The following is a 19,804-nucleotide window of genomic DNA, read 5'->3' on the forward strand; positions in this document are numbered from 1 at the left end:
TCGCAGTGCACAGGCCAATGAACATCATCACCATGTGATAAAGAGCTAGTCTGGTCAAGCCAGTAGGAGGTTATCAGTTAGGTTAATAGAGTGTCAGCCCACAGCAGATTATGTACAGCAATCAACAGGTTCAATAAAACAGTATTGGACCATTTCCTGTGTCGGAAGCCTGTTTCTCGTTTTACTGCATCCAGTTGCAGTGGATGTTAGACCAACACAGATCATGAACCTCCTTCCTTAAAGGCGTTTTCCAAAGCGACGGGGAGGGAGTCGGTAGTTTGAGGCCAGCTTTAAAATTATTAATTGGAGCCAAAAAAAAACTTGAGTTCTTGGAACATGAGATGTTTATACGTGTTATTGTCGGGTATAATATGAAGAGAGCGTCGGAAAGCTGTTGTCACTGCTTTTTAAAATTCTGCTGGTGCTGTGGACCCCTCTGCTGAGTTTGGTGCTTGCTCCTTAGTAACCGCGCGTGGCGTCAGGTTGCCAGGACACAAGCCTGAGGCCGAGTGGAGCCGGCGGGCGAGCGGCGAGAGCGGTTAGTGCAAGACCCAAGGTGGGAGTTTACTCGTCTTATTTCACTCTCTTCCTCCCCTGCTGAATCTTCGCGGGCTGTCCTCTTGGCTCCCTCTCCGTGGGTGCGTCCACACGAGCCGCTGCCCTTCACCCTCCTTTTGGGGCGAGTCGGCACCGAGTGGCCAGCACGCCGCCTCCATCAAAACCTCTCGTTTCAAACTGATCCGGTCCCGTTTTATGGTGTGTTTTTTTTCCCCAAAAGTGAACCTCAGTGCCAAATTCCGACTCCGTGTTTTTCAAAAGCCTTGAATCGAGCTGCTGCAGGCGTTTGAATACGATTCTGTTAAAACGGCCGTTTATCAATGGTTGCCAACCCTCCAGGATTGGCCTGGAGTCTCCAGCAATTGGAGATCAATCTCCAGCTGTTTGATCAATCCTGGAGGCAAAAACATCGGGGTTTAATAAAAACATTTTCTTTGAGCCTTTATCTTTACGAGATAAAAAATGTTTGGCTGACAGCCAAGCATTATCCAATTGAGTAACGATGCTTTTTGCTTTCCAATTGGGTGTGAGAGGAAAGCAAGAATAACATCACAAGATGGATTTATTGGCCAACTAATGACTGTGATGAAACTGCCGGGAATACATATAATCACAGTTGGCAACTTGGCAGCCATGGGGGCAGCACGGTGGTGCAGTGGTTAGCACTGCTGCTTCACGGACCCAGGTACTATCCTGACCCCGGGTCACTGCCCATGTGGAGTTTGCACATTCTTCCGGTGTCTGTGTGGGTCTCAACCACACAACCCAAAGATCTGCAGGGTGGGTGGATTGGCCGCACTAAATTGCCCCTTAATTGGGAAAAAAAGAATTGGGTACTCTTAAATTTGTAAAATACACTGGGAGGTGGGAACACCACTCTCCCAAACCAAACTTAACATACATGAAGTTAGTTTAGCTTAAGCAAATCACCAGGCTTTTGGCCGCAGTCCAACAGGATGGTTTCAGTGTTGCCCATGATGTTGATATTTTGAAACCATTTTGGTTCATCCAGTACTTGATGGCAAACAGCACTGCAGCATTAGCTCTGGTTGAAATTGAAAGTTGAAAATCGCTTATTGTCACGAGTAGGCTTGAATGAAGTTACTGTGAAAAGCCCCTAGTCGCCACATTCCGGCGCCTGTCTGGGGAGGCTGGTACGGGAATTGAACCATGCTGCTGGCCTGCTTGATCTGCTTTAAAAGCCAGCGATTTAGCTCAGTGAGCTAATCCAGCCCCTAGAGCACAGATAAACTTGAGTATCATTGGTGTGCATTAGGGAGCTGAATCATGGTTAACATAAAATCCTCTAAGGAAGTGGTGACCATGTGGAAGCAAGGGAATTAGATTTACTGGCTGTTAAAAATGGATGAGTAGAATACGAATAAGGGCTTTCCAGGAAGATGGAGCAAATTGGAGAGCAATGGAAGAAATGTCACAAGCTGCAAAAAGGAAAGGAGGAATACCAGGCTATGGTGACAATTTTTGATCAGAGAAGACTCAGTGCTGTGAGTGGTACTGAAATCATACTTATACCCATCTCTGATATTTTCTCTTGATTTATCTGTATTTGTTCCTTTGGCATAAGGCAACATGTCCCAGGCATAAGCCAAGTACAGTGCTAACCATAATCTGTAATTTTACACAGTGACTGCTTGATACTAGACTTAAGTACTTTTTGTTCAGATTGTTCATTTGAAAAATAAGTGGAGAGGAGGTATTCCCAAATAAGTACAAGAGAACTTAAATCTTGATCAGTGTAGTTTCCAGCCCAACAAGGAAGCAGTACTTGATTTTGTTCTGAGGAAGAGGGCCAAGTGAAGCATGCTTCAGTGAAGGAGCATTTGGGAAACAGTGATTACAATATCATTATGTTTAGAGTAGTTATAGAGAAAAAAACAAACATGAAAATACTCAAAAGAAGAGGTTAGTTTCAGTTAGTTGAGAAGGAATCTGCCCCCAAGTGAATTGGAATCAAAGATTGGTGGATAAAACAATAAATGAGCAATAGGAAGCCTTGAAAAAGAGAATAATCCAAAATGAGAGCTATTTGCATGTCTAAAGATAATTGGCTTGAACTAACCAAATAGGAACAGAGTCTCATAGTAATCAATCGCAATAGTTATTTTCTAATGCATGAGGTTAACACAGTTTGGCTTTCTTAAAATTCTGACATCCTAAAAATCTTGTTATTTATCCATAATTTCAGATGTATAATGAGGAACATCTGCTTTATTCTATGGATGAAGATACCCTAAAATCATAGATGATTAAAGGGTTAGGTGGCGTTGCTGAGTTATGCGGATAGGGTGGAGACGTGGGCTTAAAAATGGTGCTCTATCCAAGTGTCGGTGCAGACTCGATAGGCCGAATGGCCTCCTGCACTGTAGGGATTCTATGATCGAACACATTTAGCCACTTGTTTCCCAGTGCTCGCTCGCTGGAACTCCTCAGTGCAGCAAGAGATCGAAACACCCTTTTAAAATGGCATCCCAATCTCTCGAGCTCCCAACGCAATCCCCGAACCTCCCACTGCACCCCCCCCCCCCCACACTGAGGCAGTGCATACCCCCGCCATCACTGCCGTATGAAAATGTCAGCTTGGCACCACCAGTCTGGCACCCTGGTAATGCCCCTAGCAGTTGGCAATGCCACTTGGGCACCTTGGCAGTGTCAGGCTGGCACCCAGTTGGCACTTCTAGGGCACCAGTCTGGCAGTGCCAGGGTATCATGCTGCCCAGAGGGCGAGCACCTGGGTGCCTCCAATCCCCTGGGAGACCACCATGAGTGCCATTCCATCTGATCTCCATTTGTGGAGACCATCACTGACTGGCACTCACCCGAAGTCTGTGAGGCAAAGGGCTTAGATCCCAATGTCTTGGCTACCCCAACAACGCCACCTAACCATTTTAACCCTTTAATCATCTATAATTTTATGGTATCTTCATTCATAGAATAAAGTAGATGTTCCTCATTATACATCCTAGATTATGGGTATGGATAAATAGCAATATTTCAGTTAAACTAGCTGTCTCGCTCTAATATTCAGATTTGCCAAAATGTGATCCTGCCCTTAATGGGTGGACTTCACATTGCGACGTCTCGCGAGATCACGTTAGATCTCGCAAGGCGTAGCCCGCCGGGTAGATCTCGGAAGCGGGGTCTCCCATCGCTGTGGTGCTCTGCTTTTTGGGCGTAGCATGGTGCCCATAGAGATTGAAATGAAACAGAAAAAGGAGGCTTATCATAGATGTTAGGTTCATAATTCAGAAGACAATCAAACTGATCACAAAAAGTGTAAGTAACAGTAACCACAGTGAAGGGCAAAGTATAGAAGAAGAAATATGATAAAGGAAGAGCAATAATCATGGGTGATTTTAATCTACATATAAATGGGAAAAATCAGTTTGGCAGTAGTAGCCTGGATGAAGAGTTCTTAGAATGCTTTTGCGATAGTTTCTTAGAACAGCACGTTCTGGAAGCAACAACAAACAGGTTATTTTAGACTTAATTTTGTGTAATGTGACAGGATTAATTAATGACCTCAGGGTAAAGGTAGCGACAACCACAATATGCTGAATTTTACATCTAGCTTGAAAGGGAGATGAGTGGGTCTGTGACTAGTATTTTAAAGTTAAATAAGGGCAACTATGTGGGCATGAAAGCTGAGCTAGGTGAAGTGAACTGTGATACTAGGCTAGGGGATAGATCAATGGAAAAGCAATGGTAGACATTTAAAGGGATATTTCAGAATACCCAAAATAAGTATATTCTTGTGGTAAAGAAAAATTCAAAAGGAAGGATCCAATGTCCATAGTTAATTAAAGAAGTTAAGGAAAGCATCAAACTTGATATGTACAAAAAGTATATATCTGCACAAAGATGAGTGGCAGGTCAGATAATTGGTCGGGATAGAAAGAACAGCAGAGTCACTTCTGGTGGCGGCCATGGAGGAGTAGGTTGCACATTCGATAGCTCCCGCCTGAAACGGACTTTCGGACCTTTTTTCTTGGATTTTTGTGGACTTTAGGAGTGAGCAATAGTAAGGAGGATTTCCTCCCCCGATGTATGGATAGCTGGATCAGAAGTGGCCGTGTGAAGCGAATTAGCCCCGATAGAGAGAAGCAAGTGGAGCTGGCAGTGCGGCGAAGCATGGCAGACGGCAAGGACCAGGGAGCGGCGGCTCACTGGCCGAAGGAGAAGCAGATGGAGTTTTTGAAGAGTTGCTTTGCTGAGCTGAAAAGGAATACGCTTGAAAGCATCGATCAACCAAATGGTCGTGACTCAGGCGGCCGAGGGGAAAGTGATTCAGGAGATCGAGTTAAAACTATCCAACCAAGAGGACAAGATAACTGTACTGGAGCACAAGGTGGAGGTGCTAGAGGACTGCCACAAGAAGAGGTAGGAGAAGCTGGAGGAGCTGGAGAGCAGAACCAGGAGGCAGCATTTAAGAATCGTTGGCCTTCCTGAAGGCATTGAGGGACCTGATGCAGAGCATATGTGTTGGGTATGCTGGAGTCGCTGATGGGAGTGGGGGCTTTCCCATGACCCCTTAAGCTTGACGGACCACACAGAGCCCTCGAAAGGAAGCCCAAGGCAAACGACCCGCCAAGGGCCATGGTGGTTCGTTTTCACCATTTTTTAGATAAGGAGCGCGTCTTGCGGTGGGCTAAGAAGGAACGGAGCACCCAGTAGGAAGACAGTGAGGTGCGCATCTATCAGGACCTGGGAGCGGAGCTGGCCAAGAGACGTGCTGGGTTCAACCGGACAAAGGCGACCCTCTTTAAGAAGGGGGTGAAATTTGGGGTGTTATACCCAGCGAGGCTGTGGGTAACGCATGAAGATCGACACTACTACTTCGAGTCGCCAGATGATGTTTGGACATTTATTAAAGAGAAGTTGGACTTGAGTTAAAAGACACTTAAGCTTCGAAGATGGGATGTGGTGGTGGTTTGTAATTGTGTTTTGTATTTAGTCTTGGGCGAGAGAATGGGCTGGAGGGATGGTTGGAGGGCGCTTTGTTTCGCAGGGAGCTGATACGGGGGGGCCCTTAAGTTAGCATTATCCTTCGGGAGACTGGGTTTTGTTTTATGTGATTGTTTCTGTTCTGGTTTATGGTTATGTTAATGTCTTCTTGAGAGCTGTTGTTTGCTTACTGGGGAATGTGATCCTGTAAATAGTTTTTTTCTATGTGGAGAGAGCGGTCCGAACAATAAGTGATAGCTGATCGGTGCCAGGGATGGGGGTTATCGGGGTCAGCATCGGTCAGCTGACTCTCGGAAGCGTAGTGGGGGGTGAGCTAGTGTTGAGTTGGTGTCTGACTTCTGGTGTGGTGGGGGGTGTGTTGTTCCTCGTGTCTTAATAAAGCTCCTAGTCTCAAAGTTGGAGAAGATGCTTTATTGTGAATTAGTTCTGTCTTCAGAGCTTAACTTACGGCTACCTCAAATGCTGCTGCCTGCCTGTCCTGTCCTGTCCTGCTACCAGTTCTGCCTTCCGTGAAGTGTCCTCACTTCCTGTCCCTGTGTATTTATAGCTCTCCCGTGCTCCCTCTAGTGCTTGCTCAGTTGTATTGCATCTACTCAGATCTACAATCACCACAGGGGGGTGACTGCTTTGCTGGCAAGGGAGAAATTATTTTCAGGGAACAAATGAGAGGTCGGGGGCAAGTGCTGCTTAAGGGGGTGCTCGGGGAAGCGAGGGGGAGTGGGCTTGGGGCTGGCCTAAAAAGGGTGATGGCTAGTCGGCGGGGGGGGGGGGGGGGGGGGGGGGGGCAGGTGGTAGCCCCCCCCCATCCAGGCTGATTACGTGGAACGTGAGAGGTCTGAATGGGCCAGTTAAGAGAGCATGCGTGTTCGCGCATTTAAAGGGACTAAAGGCAGACATGGCAATGCTTCAGGAGACACATCTAAAGGTCACATACCAGATGAGATTAAGCAAGGGTTGGGTTAACCAGGTGTTCTACTCAGGGCTGGACTCAATGACCAGGAGGGTAGCAATTTTGATCAGTAAGCGAGTGGCATTTGTATCTGGGAGAATTGTGGCTGATAAAGGGGGTAGGTATGTAATGGTGAGTGGGAAGCTGGAGGGTGTCCGAGTGGTGCTTGTAAACGTCTATGTCCCGAACTGACGTGGATTTTATGAGGCACGTGTTGGGCAAAATCCCGGACCTTGAGCCACACAACTTGATCATGGGGGAGTGCCTTCAACACGGTTATTGAACCTGAATTGGGCCGCTCAAAATCTAGGACAGGAAAGAGGCTGGCGGCGGCAAAGGAATTGAAGGGCTTTATGGAGCGGGTGGGTGGGGGCGTAGACACCTGTAGGCTCACACGGCCGAGGGTAAAGGAGTTTTCTTTCTTCTCCCATGTCCTCAAAGTTTATTCCCGTATTGACTTTTTTGTTCTGGGCAGGGCATTGATCCCGAAGGTGGCGGGGTCGGAATACTCGCCGATTACAGTCTTGGACCATGCCCCGCACTGGGTGGATTTGCGGCTTAGGGAGGAGAGAGGGCAGCATCCACTGTGGAGACTGGATGTGGGGTTGTTAGCGGACGAGGTGGTTTGCGGGCGGGTAAATAAGAGTATCCAGGACTACCTGGAAACAAACAACACTGAAGCGGTGTGGTGAATGTAACATAGTAATTCACACTGTCTTTACCAATACCATTGTAAGTGCAGTAGCGTTATCCGACCGCTAGGGGGAGTAGGTCTGGGAATGCTCAGGAGTTTGTACAGGGCTCCACCCGTGGCTCCGCCCACAACTCCTCCCCCTTGACTGCTGTATAAATAACCGTGTCCAGAGCCAGCCTGCAGTTCATTGAGAGTTCAACGGGTAACAGGCTGGCTCTGTGGTAAGTAGATTAAAACCACTGTTCATATCTTAAAGCACGTGTCTTGTGAATTGATGGTTCCATCAAGAGGTATCGGCAGTGACGGTCTGGGAAGCCCTGAAGGCAGTTGTTAGAGGGGAACTAATATCGATCCGGCCTCAAAGAGTAAAGAGGGAAAGGGCGGAGAGGGAGAGATTAGTGGAGGAGATACTTTGAGTGGATGGGAGTTATGTGGAGGCCCCGGATGCGGGGCTCCTGAGGGAGTGGCGTAAGCTACAGACGGAGTTTGAATTGTTGACCACATGGAAAGTGGTAGAACAGCTGAGAAAGGCTAAGGGGGCGGTCTATGAGTATGGGAAGAAAGCGAGCAGGATGCTGGCGCACCAGTTTAGGAAGAGGAGATAGCCAGGGAGATTGGTGGGGTAAAGAATAAGGAGGGTAACTTGGTCTTGGACCCAGAGGGGGTGAATTAAGTTTTTAAGGAATTCTACAGCACATTATATGAGTCGGAACCCCCGGGGTGTGCGGAAGGGATGAGGCAATTTCTGGACCAGTTGAGGTTCCCGAGGGTGGAGGAGGGCCTGGTGGAGGAGCTGGTGGCCCCGATCGAGATAGAAGAAATCATTAAGGGACTAGAGGACATGGAGTCGGGCAAGACTCCGGGGCCGGATGGCTATCCGGTGGAATTTTTCAAGAAATCTTCAGAGACATTGAGCCCACTACTGATGAGGACCTTTAATGAGGCTAGAGAGAAAGAAATCCTACAGGCCTCGATCTCACTTATTCTTAAACGGGAGAAGGACCCTGAACAGTGTGGGTCTTACAGGCCAATCACGCTTCTAAATGTGGATGCCAAGCTATTGGCTAAGATCTTGTGGGGGCAGCACGGTAGCCTTGTGGATAGCACAATCGCTTCACAGCTCCAGGGTCCCAGGTTGGATTCCGGCTTGGGTCACTGTCTGTGCGGAGTCTGCACATCCTCCCCGTGTGTGCGTGGGTTTCCTCCGGGTGCTCCGGTTTCCTCCCACAGTCCAAAGATGTGCGGGTTAGGTGGATTGGCCATGATAAATTGCCCTTAGTGTCCAAAATTGCCCTTAGTGTTGGGTGGGGTTACTGGGTAATGGGGATAGGGTGGAGGCGTTGACTTTCGATAGGGGGTAGGGTGCTCTTTCCAAGAGCCGGTGCAGACTCGATGGGCCGAATGGCCTCCTTCTGCACTGTAAATTCTATGTAATCTATGTAATCGTGGACACAAGGATAGAGGATTGTGTCCCGGGGGTGATAGGGGAAGACCAGACTGGATTTGTTCAGGGCAGGCAACTTAATGCCAATGTGCGGAGGCTTTTAAATATTATTATGATGCCCTCGAAAAATGTGGAAGCAGAGGTTGTGGCAGGAATGGATGCAGAGAAAGCTTTCGATCGGGTGGAGTGGGAGTACCTGTGGGAGGTGCTGGGTAGGTTTGGGTTTGGTGAGGACTTTATTCGGTGGGTGCAATTGGTGTACCAGGCGCCTGTGGCAAGCGTGCATACAAACCGGCTTAGGTCAGGGTATTTTAAATTGCACTGGTGGATGAGGCAAGGGTGCCCCCTCTCCCCGCTATTATTTGCTCTAGCCATTGGGCCGCTGGCCATGGCGTTGAGAGCCTCAAGGAACTGGCAGGGGCTAGTCCGGGGGGGGGGGGTGGAGACCGGGTCTCGCTCTACGCGGATGATCTCCTCCTGTATATTTTGGACCCACTGGAGGGTATGGGGGAGGTCATGCAGTTCTTGAGGGAATTTGGCAGTTTTTCGGGGTATAAACTGAACGTGGGGAAGAGTGAGTTGTTTGTGATCCAGGCTAAAGGGCAGGAGAAAAGACTGAGTGAGCTGCCGCTTAGCAGGGTAGAGAAGAGCTTTCGCTCCTTGGACTACAGGTGGCTCAGAAGTGGGATTCGTTGCATAAGCTTAATTTGACCCGGCTGGTGGAACAAATGGAAGGGGACTTTAAAAGGTGGAACATGCTCCCGCTGTCACTGGCGGGGAGGGTACAGACCGTTAAAATGATGGTCCTCCCCAGATTTCTATTTGTATTCCAGTGCCTTCCCATCTTCATCCCTAAGGCCTTTTTCAAGCGGGTGAATAAGATCATCTTGGGATTTGTGTGGGCGAATAAGACCCCGCGAGTAAAGAGAGTGCTGTTGGAACGCAGTCGGGGGAGGGTGGGCTGGCGTTGCCGAACTTTTGCAACTACTACTGGGCGGCCAATATCGCCATGATTAGGAAGTGGGTATTGGGGGAGGGGTCGGCATGGGAGCGGTTGGAGGCGACGTCATGTAAAGGCACCAGTTTGGGAGCGCTGGTAACGGCACCTCTGCCGTTCTCGCCGGCCCGTTACTCCACAAGTGGTGGTGGTGGCACTGAAGATCTGGGGGCAGTGGAGGAGACACAAGAGGGTGGAAGGAGCGTCGGTCTGGACCCTGATATGTAATAACCACAGGTTTCTACCGGGCAGGATGGATGGCGGGTTCCAGAGCTGGCAGAGGGAAGGTATCAAAAGGATGGGTGACCTGTTTAAAGATGGGAGCTTTCGCAGCCTGCAGGCGCTGGAGGATAAATTTAAACTGCCGCCAAGTAACGGCTTTAGATATTTGCAAGTGCGGGCCTTCCTGAGAAAACAGGTGATGGCCTTACCGCTTCTGCCGCCACGGGGGATACAGGATAGAGTAGTTTCCGGTACCTTGCGGGGGCGGGGGGAGGTGTCGGATATCTACCAGGAACTGCTTGAAGCGGAGGAAACCCCGGTGGAGGAACTTAAGGGAAGATGGGAAGAGGAGTTAGGAGGAGAATTAGAGCCGGGTCTGTGGGTGGAAGCCCTAAGTAGGGTCAATTCCTCCTCATCATGTGCTAGGCTCAGTTTAATCCAGTGTAAGTTGGCCCACCGGGCACACATGGCGGCAAGGATGAGCAAGTTTTTCGGGGTAGAAGACAGATGTGTGAGGTGCGCGGGAAGCCCAGCAAACCATGTCCATATGTTCTGGGCATGCCCGAAGTTTGGAGGGTTCTGGTTGGGGTTTGCCAAGGCAATGTCCACAGTGCTAGATACGCGGGTGGTGCCGAGTCCAGAGGTGGCGATCTTTGGAGAGTCAGAAACCCGGGAGTTCAGGGAGTGAAAGACTCCTTGGCCTCCCTGGCAGCCCGGAGATAGATCCTTTTAATGTGGAGGGACTTGAAACCTCCGAGTGTAGAGACTTGGGTCAATGACATGGCTGGGTTTCTCAGCCTCGAAAAAATAAAGTTTGCCTTAAGAGGATCAATGCTAGGGTTCTCCCGAAGGTGACAGTCATTCATCGACTTTCTTGGAAAAATTTAAAATGTCAGCAGTAGCAGCTTCCCGACAGGGAGAGGGGGTGGGTGGGGTGGGGAAGTGTTATTTTGTGTTATTTCATGTGGTTTATGAATGCAGAGTCGATCGGGGAAATTTTTATTTTTTTCACCATGTTAATGTTTAATGTTTACTGTTCTTTTTCTGTTATTTTTATAAAATTTTACAAATGCGTCAATAAAAATATTTAAAAAAAAGAAAGAACAGCAGAGAATGACCAAAAGAATAGGGGCAGTACGGTAGCACAGTGGTAGCACAGTTGCTTCACAGCTCCAGGGTCCCAGCTTCGATTCCCGGCTTGGGTCACTGTCTGTAAAGATTCTGCATGTTTTCCCTGTGTCTGTGTGGGTTTCCTCCGGGTGCTCCGGTTTCCTCCCACAGTCCAAAGACGTGCAGGTTAGGTGAATTTTTTATGCTAATTTAGCCTTAGTGTCCAAAAAAAAAGGTTCGCTGCGGTTACGGGGATAGAGTGGAGGTCTGGGGTTAGGGCGGAGATGTGGGCTTAGGTAGGGTGCGCTTTCCAAGGGCCGGTGCAGACTCAGTGGACCGAATGGCCTCCTTCTGCACTGTAAATTCTATAAGAAAAAAGGTTAATCAGGAGAAATAAATTTAAGTACCAGAAGAAGTTTGCTCGGAATGTAAAAACAGATAGCAAGAGTAGGTAAAGTGAGTGTTGGTCCTGTGAAGAGTGTTAATAGTTGATAATAAGGAAATGGTGGATGAAATGAGCAAATATTTTGTTTCTGTGTTCACTATAGAAGATACAAAAATATTCCAGTAATAGCTGTAACTAGGGCAGCACGTTAGCGCAGTGGGTAGCACTGTTGCTTCACAGCTCCAGGTCCCAGGTTCTATTCTCGTCTTGGGTCTTTGTCCGTGCAGAGTCTGCATGTTCTCCCCGTGTCTGCGTGGGTTTCCTCCGGGTGCTCCGGTTTCCTCCTACAAGTCCCGAAAGATGTGTGTACCCGAACAGGCACCGGAATGTGGCGATTCGGGGCTTTTCACAGTAACTTCATTGCGGTGTTAATGTAAGCCTACTTGTGACAATAAAGATTATTATTATTAATATAAATCAGGAAGTGGAGAGGAGTGAGGAACTTGGGAAATTACAGTCACTGGGGAAATAGTTCTGAACAAATTGATGGAGTCGAGGGCTGACATGGCCCCTGGTGGACTTCTTCCTCGGGTCTTAAAAGAGGTGGACATTGAGATAGTAGATGTGTTGGTGTTAATTTTACAAAACTCATTAGATTCTGGAAAGTACATAGAACATAGAACGTACAGTGCTGAAGGAGGCCATTCGGCCCATCGAGTCTGCACCGACCCACTTAAGCCCTCACTTCCATCCTATCCCTGTAAGCCAATAACTCCTCCTAACCTTTTTTTGGACACTAAGGCAATTTAGCACGTCCAATCCACCTAACCTGCACATCTTTGGACTGTGGGAGGAAACCGGAACACCCGGAGGAAACCCACGCAGACAAGGGGAGAACGTGCAGACTCCGCACAGCCAGTAACCCAGCGGGGAATCGAACTTGGGACCATGGCGCTGTGAAGCCATAGTGCTATTCACTTGTGCTACCGTGCTGCCCAAACAGAGATTAGTTAAAAAAGTTTTAAAGTAGCAAATTTTTAAAAAAATGTTAGTGTACCCAGTTAATCTTTTCCAATTAAAGGGCAATTTAGTGTGGCCAATTAATCTACCCTGCATATCTTTGGGTTGTGGGGGTGAAACCCACGCAAACACGGGGAGAATGTGCAAACTCCACACGGACAATGACCCAGAGCCGGGAGCGAACCTGGGACTTTGGCGCTGTGAGGTAGCAATGCTAACGACTGCTCCAGCGTTCTGCCCTCTGCAAAGTAGCAAATATAATCCCTCTATTAGGCCAGTAAGCTTGACCTCTGACATGGGAAAGGTGTTACAATCGATCATTAAAGAGGTTATAACTGGGCACTTAGACAAGCTCAAGGTACTTGGGAAGAGTCATCATGGTTTTATGAAAAGGAAATCATGTTTAACCAATTTTCTAGAGATTTTTGAAGGAGTAACATGTGCTGTGGCTAGAGGGGAACCTGTAGATGTACTGTATTTGGATTTCCAGAAAGCATTTGATAAGGTGCCACATCAAAGGTTATTGCAAAAAATGAAAGCTTTTTGGCAGTAATATATCAGCTTCTTTACATGCATAAGGACACCTAAATTTCCCTGCATCTCAGCATTCTGCAGTTGTTCTCCATTTAAGTAATACTCAGTGTTTTTTAGTCTTCCTGCCAAAGTGTACAACATCACATTTTCCCACATTATATCTCATTGGCTGGCTGGCAGAAAACGGTGCGTATGCTAGATGCATAAATGGGTCTTTGCCTGATTGGCAGGATGTGTGAGTAGAGTCCCGCAGGAGTCTTTGCTAGGGCCTCAAAATCTTACAATTAACATCACTGACTTAGATGAGGGGAGCGAAGGCAATTTGATGACACAAAGATGGGTAGGGTGTTGTGGAGAAGACATTGGAGTTTGTAGATTGGTATAGCTAGGTTAATTGAGTGGGCAAATATGCGGCAGATGAAATATAATGTGGGAAAATGTGATGTTGTACACTTTGGCAGGAAAACTAAAAACGCTGAGTATTACTTAAATGGAGAACATCTGCAGAATGCTGAGATGCAGAGAAATTTAGGTGTCCTTGTGCATGAATCACCAGAGGTTAGTGTGCAGCATGTAATCAAGAAGGCTAATGAAATGCTATCCATTTATTACAGAAGGAATTGAACACAAAAGTAAGAATGTTATGCTTCAGTTATCCAGGGCATTGGTGACACCTCACCTTGAATACTGTGTGCAGTTCTGATCTCTTTATTTAAGGAATGATGTAAATACATTGAAGATGATACAGAGGAGGTTTACTCGATTGATACTTGGAATGAGCGGGTTATTTTATGAACAAAGGTTGGACAGACTGGACTTGTTTCCAGTGGAGTTTAGAAGAGTGAGGGGTGACTTGAATGAAGTATTTAAGATCCTGAATGATGTGACTCCAGAACTGAGGGCACTGTGTTAAATTAAGGGTCACCTTACAGGACAGCGATAGGGAGAATGTCTTTCTCTGAGGGTGTGCAGCTTTGGAACTCTGTCAGAATGTTGTAGATATGGAAACACTGAATATTTTTAAGGCAAGAGATAGATTACATTTAGGCAAGGGAATCAACGTTTATTGGGGGTAGATGTCGAATGTGGAACACAACACAAATGAATCAACCGTAATCTTACTGAATGGTAGAGCAGGTTCAAGGGGCCAAAAGCGCGACCTCCACTCCTTAAGGGGAAGCATCACTTGTGAGAAGAAGTGGCTTGGTGGGATCAAAATGGGTGAGCGATTTCTTGGAGGACAATCTCGATTTCACCTCCGCGAACGCCTTCTGGTGCGTGGGGGGTGTGGGTGCATTCTCACAGGTGCCTCTTCAATAGCTGGTGGAGTGGGCAGAGCAGTGTTACCAAGTTGGGGATAAACTTCCCATAATAACTGACCAGCATTAAGAAAGAGCGTAGCTCAGTTTGGCTTATTGGGATGGGTGTCTGCACGGTACCATAGTGGTTAGCACAGTTGCTTCACAGCTCCAGGGTCCCAGGTTCGATTCCCAACGTGGGTCACTGTCTGTACGGAGTCTGCACGTTCTCCCCCGTGTCTGCGTGGGTTTCCTCCGGGTGCTCCGGTTCCTCCCACAGTCCAAAGATGTGCGGGTTAGGTGGGATTGGCCATGCTAAATTGCCCTTAGTGTTCAAAAAGGTTAAGTGGGGGTTACTGGGTTACGGGGATAGGGCAGAGATGTGAGCTTGAGTAGGGTGCTCTTTGTAAGGTCCGGTACAGACTCGATGGGCCGAATGGCCTCCTTCTGCACTGTAGATTCTATGATTGCCCGCACTTTGTCCTCCACCGGGTGTTGGACGTGTCGATCAATCCAATACCCCAAATAGGTGACCGCGGGGAAGTTAAAAAGCATTTCCCACTCCGGAGGTGCATGCCGGCCTGCTCCAGATGTCGTAGAATGTTCTCCATTATCCGCTGAAATATTGCACAGGCCAAGGAAACCCCAAACGACAAACGGGTGTATTCGTATAGCCCCCTGTGGATGCTGATGGTGACAAAACGCCTGGAACCGGGATCCAGGACCAACTGTTATGCACGCATGGGTTTGAATCCCACTCTTGTCGCCAGTGTAGAATCCAATGAAGAGTCACACAAGAAAGCACAGTAGGATGTAAAATGAACACAGGTACACACCACTAACTCTCCTTGCCCCTCCCAATGTGCACCAGATTGGGGTTTTTATACAATGAGGTTCCCCCTTGTTAAGGGCAAGCCCTGTCCCGTTTTACCAGGTGAGTTCATACTCCATGGTAGTCAGGGGGAAACGGATGGTGCATAGTGCGTGATCTCTGAGGGGATAGTAAAACAGGAACAAAAATGTTTTTTATAAATAATAAAAAGGTAGTCAAAGGAAATTTTCAGCTAATTGGGGACCAAATAAGAGACCTTCTTGTGGGCGTAGTGAGCAGGGATCAGGTGGTAAATAATTACTTTGCATCTCTCTTTACTAAAGAAGGGAATGCTGCTACTGTCATAGTAAAGGAGAAGATGGCAGAGAAAAAAATAGATGGCATAAAAATAGATGACAAGAAGGCAGCACTCAAAGTAGAGAGGATGCCTGTTCAGGGTGGAGTACATTCTTGCTGAGGGAAATAAGCATTTAAGTGACAGGATGAGGCCTCAATCTTCCATTCCTCTTTAGCTATGGAGGTGATAACAGAGGACTGGAAGATTATAAATGTTACATCCTTGTTCAAAAAAGGAAGTGAGAGATAATCCTATCAATTACTGAGCAGTCAGCCTGTGGGAAAGTGGGAATACTATTAGAGAAAATAATCTAGAACTTGAAATGTATGGGTTAATAAATGAAAGCTGCATTTGACTAAGTTGAGTGAATTCTTTGATGGACTAACAGACAGGGCTAATGAGGGAAGATAGAAATATAGAAAATAGAAGCAGGACTAGATTATTTCACCCTTTGAGTCATTCAGTATGATCAGGGCTGATCCTCCATCTCTACGCTATATTCCTGCACTCTCCCTATACTCCTTGACACCTTTAGAGTCTAGAAACCTATCTATTTCCTTCTTATATGTTAGTAACTTGGCCTCCACAGCCTTCTTTAGTAGAGAATTCCACAGGTTCACCACCTTTTGAGTGAAGATGTTTCTCCTCACCTCAGTTCCAAATGGTCTATTCTGTATTCTTAGACTGTGACCCCTTGTTCTCGACATCCCCAGCCAGAGGAAACAACATCCTTGCATCCAGTCTGTCCAGCCTTGTTAGAATCTTATACATTTCAATGAGATCCCCTCTCATTCTTCTAAATTGCAGTGAATACAGGTCCGTCCACCCAATCTCTCCTCATACGACAATACTGCCATCCCAGGAATCAGTCTGGTGAGCCTTTGCTACACTCCCTCCATGGCAAGAATATCCTTTCTTAGATAATTAGACCAAGACTGCACACAATACTTGTGTAGCCTCACCAAGGCCCTGGACAGCTGCAGCAAGACATTCTTGCTCCTGTACTCAAGTCCTCTTGCATTTGCCTTTTTAAAAATAAATATTTTTATTGTTTTTTGCATTTATTGGGAACAGCATTGCAAGGAAAAGAAAGGACAAAAAAAGGGAAAAAAATAACAAATATAACTACATAGGAAACATATATAAACAACTACAGATACAATCTCTTCCCTCCCCATTTGCCTTCTTAACTGTGTGCTGTACCTGTATACTTGAATTCAGTGACTGGAGTTGATGTATGAATACCTCTCTGGTTCTTTAGCCAAATTGAAGACGGCAGAACAAGTTGAGAAGACTGTTAAAATCCAGAAGCGAACTTTGCCTTTATAGGTTCAGAGTTCAAAAGCAAGGATGTTATGTAGAATTTCATAAAACACTGGACGATTTTGTGCTCCACATTTTAGGAAATACATTAGTGTCTTTCGAGGGACATTTGACAGTGCAGAGATTTACTAGAATGATACCAGACATGAACATTTTCAGTTACATGCAGGCACTGGCGAAACTGAGATTGTTCTCATTAGAACAGAGAAGGCTAAGGGGAAAATTAATAAAAATGTTTAAAATAGTGAAAGATTTTGATTGCGTAAATGAGGAGAAACTTTGCAATGGAAGAAGGGTTGGAGTAGTATCAGGTATCTGGCAAAAGAACCGGAGGGGTAATGAAGATTTTTTTCTTTAGTGAGTTATTATCATGTTGAATGACCTACTTGAAAGGGTAGTGGAAGCAAATTCAGTAATAATTTTCAAAAAGAAATTGGTTAAATACTTGAGCAGGAGAGATTTACAAGGCTATGGAGAAAGGACAGGGGAGTGGGACTAATTGGACAGCTCTTTCAAAGGCCCTGCACAGGCATGATGTGCCTAATAGCCTACTTCTATACTATATAATTTTATGATTCAATGACTGGTTGAGAAAATTAGATAAGATAATTTATCTTTTGTAGAAAGTACACTTATCTGTAAAAATCTTGACAGCAACATTCACATTCATTGCCATTTCTAATCGAATCATAGTAAAGGAGGAATAAAAATTGAAGACAATCAGAGATGCAGAAATGACAATGAGACTCATACAGAATATAAAAGAGAAAGAGTAACAGAGAACAAAAAACATAGAAAGACAGAACATGGAAATAAAGAGAATCAAGAGAGTGAAGATAACTAAAAGTTATTAAAATAAGAGAATGCCAATGTTTTGTTTTATTTTAGTCTATGTACAATACCATGGAAGATTAACTAGTAGATTAAAGTAGTACATGGACTCCATTTCCTTCTTGCAGCTAATATGTAGATTTGTTTTAGCCTTCTGAATTCTGATACTACATGATATTAGGTAACAATGAACAGTTAAATGATGAACAGTTTTGCTGAATGAGGAAGTTGTGCAGAATCAAGGTCCATAATGCAGGATATCGCTGAGGTTGTAAACTGTAAAAAATAATTAATAGAGATGTTCAAAATCTTGAAAGGTTTTGATTGAGTAAATAAGTAGTTAAATCAAAAGTAGCCATTATTAGGTGATTCCATGGTGGATTTTTAAAGCCTGTTTGATTGCAAAAGTTTTAGCATGTGCTGCATGTGATGTATGGTATTATTTTGTGAGTGAGCATAGAGCTACTAACCTTCTGAAGAAGAATCATTCAGCTCGAAACGTTAACTCTGTTTCTCTCTCCACAGAAGTTGCTAGACCTACTGATATTTCCAGCAATTTCTGCTTTTAGTTCAGATTTTCAGCATCTATAGTATTTTGCTTTTCTATTACCCTTCCCATGAGAATACTGCTGCCATATGCTTCCAAGGAGTTGTGCACATATTATTTTTCAGGAAGGCACTCTTGAAATTCAGGCCACTATATTAACTCGGAGAAGGGCTGGGAGTGGGAAAATCTAGTATCGTGCGGTGTTATATATTTGTTGTTGCCGCAAAGAGAAAGACATGTAAAGGTGCCAGGCACTGGATGCAGTGCAAAAAGTTGTTTAATTATCCAACCAGGTCATGAAAGCTGAATACAGTTGTAGTTTTTCCTGAATCCTGCTGTGTGTACCATAATCGGACTCAAAGGATGGCACAGTGGGTAGCACTTTTGCTTCACAGCTCCAGGGTCCCAGGTTCAATTCCCAGCTTGAGTCAGCACGTTCTCCCTTTGTCTGTGTGGGTTTCCTTCGGGTGCTCAGGTTTCCTCCCACAAGTCCCAAAAGATGCGCTGTGAGGTGAATTGGACATTCTGAATTCTCCCTCTGTGTACCCGAACAGGCGCCGGAATGTGGCAACTGGGGGCTTTTCACGGTAACTTTATTGCAGTGTTAATGTAAAGCCTACTTGTGACAATAAAGATTATTATTATAAAACATATCATGCACCAGCTCAGATACTTGAACTTGGTGAGACCAGAAATATTTGTTTATCTTTTGCCATTTCCTCATTCCCAATTATAATTTCTTTTAACATACAAATAGGTGCAGATGAGGCTATTTGGCCCCATTTGATACAAGAAGAGAGGATGCTGAATGAACTGTTTGATTGTGGCCTCAACTCTACTTACTTCTGTAGCCTTTGAATACCTTGTTAATCAGGAATATATCTAATTTAGCCTTGGAAATATTCAATAATCCTGGGCTGGATTCTCCGCACCCAGACGCCGAAATCGCAGCCAACGCTGGGGCGGATAATCCATTTTGGCGCATGAATTTCCAATCCCGGTGGATTGGAAATTAGCAAACGTGACGCCACTGTTTAAAAAAGGAGGTAGGCAGAAAGCAGGAAATTATAGGCCAGTGAGTTTAACTTCGGTAATAGGGAAGATGCTGGAATCTATCATCAAGGAAGAAATTGCGAGGCATCTGGATAGAAATAGTCCCATTGGGCAGACGCAGCATGGGTTCGTAAAAGGCAGGTCATGCCTAACTAATTTAGTGGAATTTTTTGAGGACATTACCAGTGCAGTAGATAACGGGGAGCCGATGGATGTGGTATATCTGGATTTCCAGAAAGCCTTTGACAAGGTGCCACACAAAAGGTTGCTGCATAAGATAAAGATGCATGGCATTAAGGGTAAAGTAGTAGCATGGATAGAGGATTGGTTAATTAATAGAAAGCAAAGAGTTGGGATAAATGGGTGTTTCTCTGGTTGGCAATCAGTAGCTAGTGGTGTCCCTCAGGGATCCGTGTTGGGCCCACAATTGTTCACAATTTATATTGATGATTTGGAGTTGGGGACCAAGGGCAATGTGTCCAAGTTTGCAGATGACACTAAGATGAGTGGTAAAGCGAAAAGTGCAGAGGATACTGGAAGTCTGCAGAGGGATTTGGATAGGTTAAGTGAATGGGCTCGGGTCTGGCAGATGGAATACAATGTTGACAAATGTGAGGTTATCCATTTTGGTAGGAATAACAGCAAACGGGATTATTATTTAAACGATAAAATATTAAAGCATGCCGC

The 19,804-nt window shown here is 45.8% G+C and overlaps 1 protein-coding gene across 1 annotated transcript in view; it reads left to right on the forward strand.

Annotated features, from left to right (window-relative positions):
- Positions 1–326: 326 nt before the first annotated feature.
- The window catches only part of dnah1 (dynein, axonemal, heavy chain 1), a 995,196-nt gene continuing 975,718 nt past the window's right edge, over positions 327–19,804 (forward strand). The window contains 1 exon segment of the mRNA XM_038812191.1: positions 327–556. The gene's annotated coding sequence lies outside the window, so the exon portion shown is untranslated.

Source organism: Scyliorhinus canicula, chromosome 11 (genome assembly GCF_902713615.1).
Source record: "Scyliorhinus canicula chromosome 11, sScyCan1.1, whole genome shotgun sequence".
NCBI classification, from domain to species: Eukaryota; Metazoa; Chordata; class Chondrichthyes; order Carcharhiniformes; family Scyliorhinidae; genus Scyliorhinus; species Scyliorhinus canicula.